Source organism: Amblyomma mixtum, chromosome 2, assembly GCF_055824585.1.
Source record: "Amblyomma mixtum isolate Tamu chromosome 2, ASM5582458v1, whole genome shotgun sequence".
Taxonomy (NCBI): Eukaryota; Metazoa; Arthropoda; class Arachnida; order Ixodida; family Ixodidae; genus Amblyomma; species Amblyomma mixtum.
In genome coordinates this window covers 116255359-116264166 of record NC_143013.1, presented here as the reverse complement: position 1 = coordinate 116264166, position 8808 = coordinate 116255359, and positions in this window count along the sequence as shown.

Sequence of the window (8808 nt, the reverse complement as noted above, 5' to 3'; positions counted from 1 at the left end):
TGCTAGTCGCAGGGTTCGTCAAAGTAACCAAGGATGCGATTTGCCTCGTTAGTAACCCGAGATATATGAAAATACCAATTTAGATAAAGCATAAAATGGATGCCTAAATACTTGTAAGTTGATACTAAAGCGATTTCTCCATTCCCGATTAGATATCTTGAACACGGTTGTGAATGACGTCGGTGGAATGATAGCAGAGATGTTTTTTTTTTCACATTTAAGGACATTAGCTATGTATTACACCAGTGAATGTAAAACTGAAGAAGCAAAATGTCAACGCTGTTAGTTATAGGCCGGTAGACAACGCGATCATCAGCGACGTATAATTATCAGCCTCAGTGACGTATAACGGTACGTCTAACTTTTGCTTCTCTTTTCTAGACGACTTTTTCTACCAATTATGGGATATATCTTCCATCTCCCCTTAATAGCAATTGCTCGGGAAAAATATTAATTAACTGCCACATGAAAGTTCCTTTAGTTCTTTTCGCACTACGAAAATACCGCGAATAGTAGACCAGCAGCTGGCTACCTGAGTTCACGAGCCATTTCTTCATCGGCTCGTATGAAAACCGACGCATACCAGTACGGGAGCGGAAATAGCTTCCGCAGACCCAAAGACGTGCTCCCCTCCCCATCGTGCGCCCATGGACGTTTTCCGGAAAGGCTGGCAAAGACGTTGATAAGTGGCTCACCAATTACCGGCGGGTGAGCAAATACAACCGCTGGGATGCCACTGTTAAGCTGGCCAATGCTGTTTTTTTTTTTCTGGACGCAACCACGTTAAAACCACCAAGCGTCCTTAACTAGTCATGACCGCTTCGTGGAAGAGATCCGCAACTGCTTCGGGGACGCCCCTGCCAAAAGGAAATGCGCTGAGCAGTGTTTGCTTCACAGAGAGCAAGTGCCTGGTGAGACGTGCACGACATACATAGTGAAGGTACTGAAGCTCTTCAAAGTCGTTAATCCACGTATGTCCGACGAAGATCGCGTTGACCATCTCCTCAACGGTATCGCAGAGCACGTCTACAGTTTTCTTATTAGTGAAGATAATTTAGACTCTCCCACGGACGTCATCAAGCACTGCCGAACCTTCGAAACTCTTAAGCTACGTCGAATTACTCCCAAGTTTGGCCGCCTGCCTAACGTCACCAAAGTCGCTAGCGTGGATTTCCACGAGCCTGTGAATGCTGCGATTGTTTCTGACGTCATTCGTCAAAGGGTCCGTGACGAACTCTCCCGGCATCAAGATCTTGGGCACCGCAGTGACATTTCGTACGAGAGCTGTTCTCTGCAGGCAGCTCCGGCCTACTACTCCTCCCCTTGGAGTATGTCCAGTCAGGCGCCTACCAGTGCAACTCGCATCGATTACACCGACGCTGCCCTAATCACCCGGCCCAGCCCCAGTGCGCCAGCTCGTCCGCAACGCCACCTGCTGCAGCCGGAGTACGATGGCCGCTTCGACACTGGCTACCAGGAGCGTTCTCCCGAGTGCCCCCGCGACCCGCCAGTTTGTTACCGGTGTGGTCTGATCGGTCACATCTCCACGTTTTGCCGTTACCGGGGAATATATACGTGTGTGTTTGTGTCATCTTTCATCAGTATATTTTTCTATCTTTCATCTATATTTTGAACGCTGTCGCCGCTAACTGGCTCTATCTCCGGATTTGTTATAGTATTCCTCTTTTCTTATGTTTTACTTTCTGCTATGCGAAAATTTTTTTAGTACTATCTCCTTTTTATTTTTTATGTGTTTAAGCCCGTTAAACTCATGTCGCACGGACCGAGACACTTTATATTTAGTTCTTTTTTATAAGTCCCACTATAATAAAGCAAACAAGCGCAATACGCGGAAATTTTTACGGCCGCTGACAACGCACGCACCGAGATGGACGTAACAGGATGCCAATTTATAACGCCTTCATCCGGCAGGTGCGCAGCTGCTGTCACGAGCGCGAGACGGTGCGCAGTTGCTCAGGTAACGCCACACCCCCTGTGAGCAGCCAATCGACTTACAACACTAGTCTTTTCGTGTGGGATCTTGCGGATAGGAACACACACAGGCACACTACAGTCGCGCTGGAGGATTCACCGCATCTTTGCGCAATTGGCCACACAAATGGACCTCGCCAGCAGATGACCTCAGAATTGACCTTGACACTAACTCTGAACGCCTAGGCCTGGATATCGGTGTCAGAAGACAGACTGCAATGTATGAAAAACGCGTCGACTTGCCTTTGAGGACAGCGCCAAAAAGAAAGGAATAGAAAAGTTTGTGTAAAAAATATACCCAGACTCACGGAACTGAGGTGGGAACGGAAGTCTATAAATATCTGTCCTGCTCCAGAGGGCGCGTTCGCCCCCCTCTCCCCCGTAGTCGGGAAGAGGTATTCGTGCGCCGAATTCGGGTAGCGACAACTCTGACTCCATCTGTTCGTTGTCGGTGGCCTGTCAGCCAGCTGCCAACGCTGACAAGTGCCTTCACTGTAGCGCTTCATCGGACGTGTGTGATGTGTGTCACTTGTTGCGGACGTGCCCAGGGGCTGCTGTGCACAAACGTTTCCTCGGAGAGGCGGTCTTGCAGTGGAACCGCGAAGGTGGCTATTAAACGTGGACAATGAACAGTCGGTACACTGACAAAATTTGCGCCGTCTTGGTGTCCCTCTGTTAGGGACATGGAGGAAGGAAAACTCAGTAGAGGCCCTCGCTATCTACATTTCTATTTATTTATATTTAAACAAAATACCTACAGAGCCCCCACTGGGGCATTGTTGTAGGGGGGAAACATCACAAAAAAACACCGGATAAAATACAGTAATTGAGGCAAATGATGCAATATACTGAGGAAACCCATGGACTATAGGAGTAAAGGCAAAAATGAAATGAACGTTGCAGAAACAAAAAGCACGCCCGCGACAGACGCGGAGAAAACGACATTTAAAGGGACACTGAGGAGAGCTCTATTAATTTTTTTTTTTACAGCAAAATCCGATAGTTCGGCATTTCATGGCTTTGTTGCCACTTGGCCGGCAGCGAAAGATGCATTTATTTCTAAGAAATTTGGATTCTAAGTTGAAAACGTTTTTCCCGCCGCTCTGATTCAAACTTGGGATTCTCTTATGACGGCACAGGACTAAGTGACGTGACACATGACGTGCACATGACGTGGCGCAGACTCCGTGATTTCTGGTGGCCAGCAATGCGGCCTGGCAGCAGCCGAAAAGAACGCTACCACCGGCCGCACGTTGAAGGCATCTATCGGCTATTGCGGCCGTCGCTACCGTCGCGTAGTTTACGTTTGCACCGGCGTTTTGCCAGCGTTACGATGGATCCCGTTCTCGAAGTCGTCAACGAAGTTCTCGATTTCTCCAAAGCTTTTGACAAAGTTAACCATACACTACTTCTTCATAAACTAAGCTTCCTAAACATAGACCCTGCAATAATTGACTGGATTAATGCTTTCCTCGCATCCCGCGTTCAGTTTGTAACCACTAATGAAGTGAACTCACCCTCGGTCCCAGTTCAATCCGGCGTTCCGCAAGGGTCGGTTCTAGGTCCTCTCTTATTCCTGATTTATATAAATGACTTACCTTCTCACGTTTCTTCCAAAATTTGTCTTTTTGCAGACGACTGTGTGTTATACCGTAAACTAACTGATGCTTCAGATGCTTTATTAATACAGAATGACCTCAATAATATTGTGGAATGGTGTAATACATGTTGCATGGAATTAAATATTAACAAATGCAAATCAATGAGGGTATCTCGCACTAACCACATAAGTCCCACTTATATGCTTAATAACGTTTCATTAGAATCGGTGACATCATACCGGTATCTGGGAGTTCTCATTACCAATAATCTATCTTGGAAATCGCATGTCAGTTATATCACTTCTAAAGCCAGTAGCACCCTTGGATATATACGCCGTAATTTCCGCCTTGCACCATCATCATTAAAATTACTATTGTACACAACTTACATTCGTCCACAACTTGAATACGCGTCATCTGTCTGGGATCCCGGTCACGTAACACTCATACATTCTCTTGAGGCAATACAAAATCGCTCAGCCCGGTTTATCTTAAACAACTACCAAAGGACCGCTAGTGTTACTAATATGAAAACCTACTTACAACTACCACTTTTATCGACACGAAGAAAGCTATCTCGCCTGTCTCTCTTTCATAAAATATACCATCATAACACAACCTTGCGCTATCTTTGGGTTCAACCACCGTCATACATTTCAACTCGCCGTGACCACAGCAAAAAGGTACATATTCCACACTCAAATACGCTTGCATATTCATACTCGTTTATTCCTCGGACAAGCAATGACTGGAATAACCTACCAGCATCACTAACAAGTATATCTGAAATTGAGAACTTTAAATCAGCATTACACAGTTCCTTTTCATAGCTAGTGCTCATATCATCATCATGGCGTTCATAGATGGTGTTCATATTCCCAATACGACTGTTTGTATATTAGGAACTGCATTCCTTGTTTATTATTTGTTTTCCTTGCCATATTTTTCTGTATTTATTAACACCGTTACTGATGTCGTAGTTTACTCTTTGTACCTTTGTTCTTTTTCATTCTTTTTATATGCTTACTTTCGTTTTTGTACTGGTTTTACAGAGTTTGTGAATATTTTTTACTAATAACTTTTTTGTGTAAATTGTGTATGCCTCTGCATCCGCCCCTCCCCTCTATAATGTACATTTGTACCCTGAGGGTATAATAAATAAATAAATAAATAAATAAATAAATAGACACCTTTAGCATACCGTGTACCTTGTTACCGTTAGCGGAATACCGGGAGCCCGCCTACGCCGGTGAGCAGGCGCTGATTGGTCCCGATGCTGCAGGCGCGCGCGTAGCTGCCGGGTACGTGGCGCCATCTGGCGACGTCAAGGAGATTTGCGCATGCATTGGCTGCGCCTCAGTGATTCATGACTTCTCGTGTTCTAGTGTTCCTAGAACCATTGGTTCTAGCAACACTGTTTTGTCTTGCGAGTTTGACCTGTGGCAGCGATACCTGTATTTTGGTTCTTGCTCTTTTCTATGTTACTAGAGCTTTGTTGTCAGTATGAGTGGTGTTTTTGTAATCAGGAGCTGGTATTCTGTCGATACAAGCCACCATGGAGGTAAAAAAACTAGGAGGGAGTGCGCTCAGCCTCTGCAAGCCATCCTCCTCTGACGCCGCTGCCGAGGGCCCTTTTGCGCACTGACTCATGGGAAATAGGCCCTCCTCCACAGTTACCAGACTGCCAGCCAGGGGTGCTTTTTAGTGAACGTCTGTGCTCTGAAGTAGCGCAGCGCAGCGCTTTGGCGGAATGCGTACCGAGCTCGAGGTTGTCTGAAGGCTCCGCGTCTCTGTTGATTACACTCTTGAGTTTTTTGGGTGCACTGTAGAAAACTGCGGGTAAACTTTTCATCAAAGGGTGCGGCCGCGACCTCGTCACTGTTCAACTGTGGTTCATAAAGAGAATGGAGAGGAATTCCTTTCGTCGTTATACACACATACGGAGCGTTTATTTCAGCGCATGCTATGAGCGGAGAACTCGAGAGTAGGCGAAGAAACGAGCCTCTAAAAAAGGGCGCAGCGGCTTCCAGAGCGCTCACGGCGGACGGACGTGTTGAACGAGCGCTCCGGCGCGCTGCGCACGATTCTATTTCTCGGGCAGGCGGACTTCGGCGCGCGCCCATGGGCCCTCCGTTCTCCGCTATTCTCAAGGCACAAGTCGTGCCGAATACGCGCGCGCACATAGGCGGTTCCGACGTGAAATTCAGCAGTGAAGTATTTCTCTCTCTCTCGCTGTCGAGAGAGAGTGCCGGCGGCTTTACGTCTGCCCCTGCGCGGGGTCTCCCGGCCACTGCGCACAATCACTTACAAAAAGAAGTAGACTGTATGTATACATATCCGCGCGCTCGTAGCGTCCTGTCTCGGACTAATCGCGCGCGCGGCATACTGCACTAACGGCCGGGGTGGGGCGCCCGGCCGCGTATACCGTCGGAGGTAGCACCCACGGAGCGTTCGTGTCACGCGTGCACTACCTGGCGAAGAGCGAGCGGGAAGTCAAGCCCGCCTGTTCGATGAACGCACAGAGGCTCAGCACTGTTCTGTCACGGGTATAGAGGCTAGAATATCACGGGTGCGCGCAGTGCCGCGCGGCCACAGGAGCGCTTCGAGACTGTCCGGGATGATTCCCAGCGCCCTGCAGGCCGCAAGAATCTCGCGACGCGGCACTGCAGAAGCGGCACAGCGAAGGAGCATGTGCTCCAAGTGTCTCCACTGCGCCGCAGTCAGCGCACGCGTCGCTCGGGGATGGTGGCCGCTGCGGCGAGCGAGCAGTTTGCGCTCACCACGGAGCCGTCTGTGAACGCAAGCAGATGGTCGTGTAGTTGCTCGTACAGCGAGAGAGCGAAACCGAAACCGAAATCCAGCTAAGAGCTACCACTGCCTTGTCACGTGAGGGCCTATTTCCCATGATGCTTTCCATTATATTTTTTATGACTAGGCTTCAAGATTGTGACGTCATGGTCCCTCCTAGTTTTTCTTCCTCCATGCAAGCCACAGCCGGTTTTTTTTCCTCCATGGGGGCGCGCTCGCTCTTTTTCTTACGGCCTTCGCAATGGGGTCTGTTTCCGCCTCCCACCGCACCGCGGTGGGGTCGCCACTGCCCCACCGCTGTTTCCGCCGTTCACGCGAAAGGAGAACGCGCGCCCGCTCCCAGTCTGTCCCGCGGGAGCGGTAACCGTCAGGTCCTGATATTTCGCCCCTATGCATTATTCAAAGACCGTGCAATCAGCCTCTTCGATTTGACATCTGAGATTTATAAAACAACGGAATAATTACCATGCGGCAGCGCGCGCTCTCCTTCAGTATGACTGCACGGTCGCATGATGAGCCCTTCGGTTAAATTGACATCAAAACTTCTTACCCCTACAGTTTGCACAAAAACAAATCTATCAGCCACATCAGTTCGTCTACTGACAGGTATTAACCAGTGCGCAGATTTATAAGTGACCTGAAGCGTTTGCGTCACCGCTTCTTAAGGATTCCGGAGCGTAAATATAGCGCATGAAATCTCAAGCGCTGCCGTTTTCGTTTCGCAGGAAAGCGGCTTTAGCAAGAAATCACGATGCTGCACGGGTTCAGAGAAAAGAAAACAATTTTATTCACAGCTAAATGCAAGTTGTCCAATGCAGAGCGTTCATCCATAAATTGGATATGTTTTACATTCAAACCGTATCAGTTGGCTGAAATACTGTACATATCTAGTCTCGCGAATTGCGCACATCTATTACAGGTTTAGTTGGTTTAGTAGATCAACAACTTCCCATCAACGAAGCAGGCATGAACAACGCTGTAGAAGTGAGAAGAGCGGCAAAAAAAAATATTCTCCTCAAACACTGCACATTCTTTTGAAACTGTATCCGCAATATATCCACATAAGTACGACCGGTGGTAGGAACGTTCACAGTCTGAAAAACTTCCTTGACGGTTTATGCGCATATAATTAGCTGGCTTCTAGTTCCTGTCGCTGACTGCCTTGATGTAGTTAACAGGAAGTATTCTAAGAAATGCTGCTGTCGATTCCTTCTGGACAAACGCACAACGAGGATCAGATGTCCTGAAGACGGACAGCGGTCCTGGTTGCGTGTTTGTCTTTGCGCTGTTTTCTTGCATGTGTTCGTGCTTTAACAGTGCGTTAACGGCTTCGCGGATTGCGCACGATGTTCGGGAGTAAAACCTTGCGGGCAGCGGCGTGGCTCGTTGAGTTTTAAAGAAATTTAGTCGAGCCTGCTTAACGGCCAGAGTGTCTCCCAGCCCTATGCTACCCCGTATTCCTGACAACCTGGCGAGAAAAAGAAAGCAATGAATATGGCGGCATTGAAACTGCAGACAACCGCAGGGCAATCGCGCGCCAGAAGACGTTAATGCCAATTAGTTCGTGCCAGCGTTATCTAAAGTAGAAGCAAAAGCGTGATGGGCCTGAGGCAGGGGCAGAGTTGTGACAGCTAGGGCTGTGATTAACAAATGACAGCGATCTGCAGTTTCTATTAGGGTCATGTGGTGGGCCTCGCTGGTCCAGCCAGTCACGCGGCATGGCATCGCTTGCCCAATCGGCTTTGCGTGGAATATGTAGCTGCAGCGTACATGGGCATCATTCACACTCTGAATCTGGCCTATCGGCGGCGCGTCGTCTACCGCATGTTGATTGCAACTGACCGACCAGGCGCCGGATCTCTCTGTTCGCCTCCGTGAAAATGAGGCCGTGCAGATAAAACTGGCCGCAATTGCTTTCGTAACGCGAGGTTTACGGGTCCAGGAATGATGGATGATGCTGTGCTCCAGACGCACCAGACGCACGTAGGTTTCTGGCAGGGCGTCGCTGATGCTGTTGTCTGGACATAATGCCGCCTGTATGAATCCGCCCCGATGGCTCAGTGGTTCAAGTGCTCAGCTCTGAGCCAGACGACGCGGGTTCATTCCGGACCGCGGAGTACGCGTTTTGATACTAACGTCCGAATTTTGCTATAAAGGCTCCTTTTACGTGGCAGGTGCACGTCAGCCAACTTCCTGGCTGACATGCAGATAAAGCATTTGCTTTCTTTTTCCTTTCGTTTCGGTGAATCGTTAACCGAGAAGCAACGGGAAAACAGCACGAAACCAGGCGATCACCGGCCGCCGTCGCAGAAGCAGGCGAGGAGAGAGCGGTCGCGAGCGGTGGGGTCGTCGCGCCCCTGGCTGTGGCGGACGGCGTAACCCCCGGAGAAAAACTCGCATTGGTTCC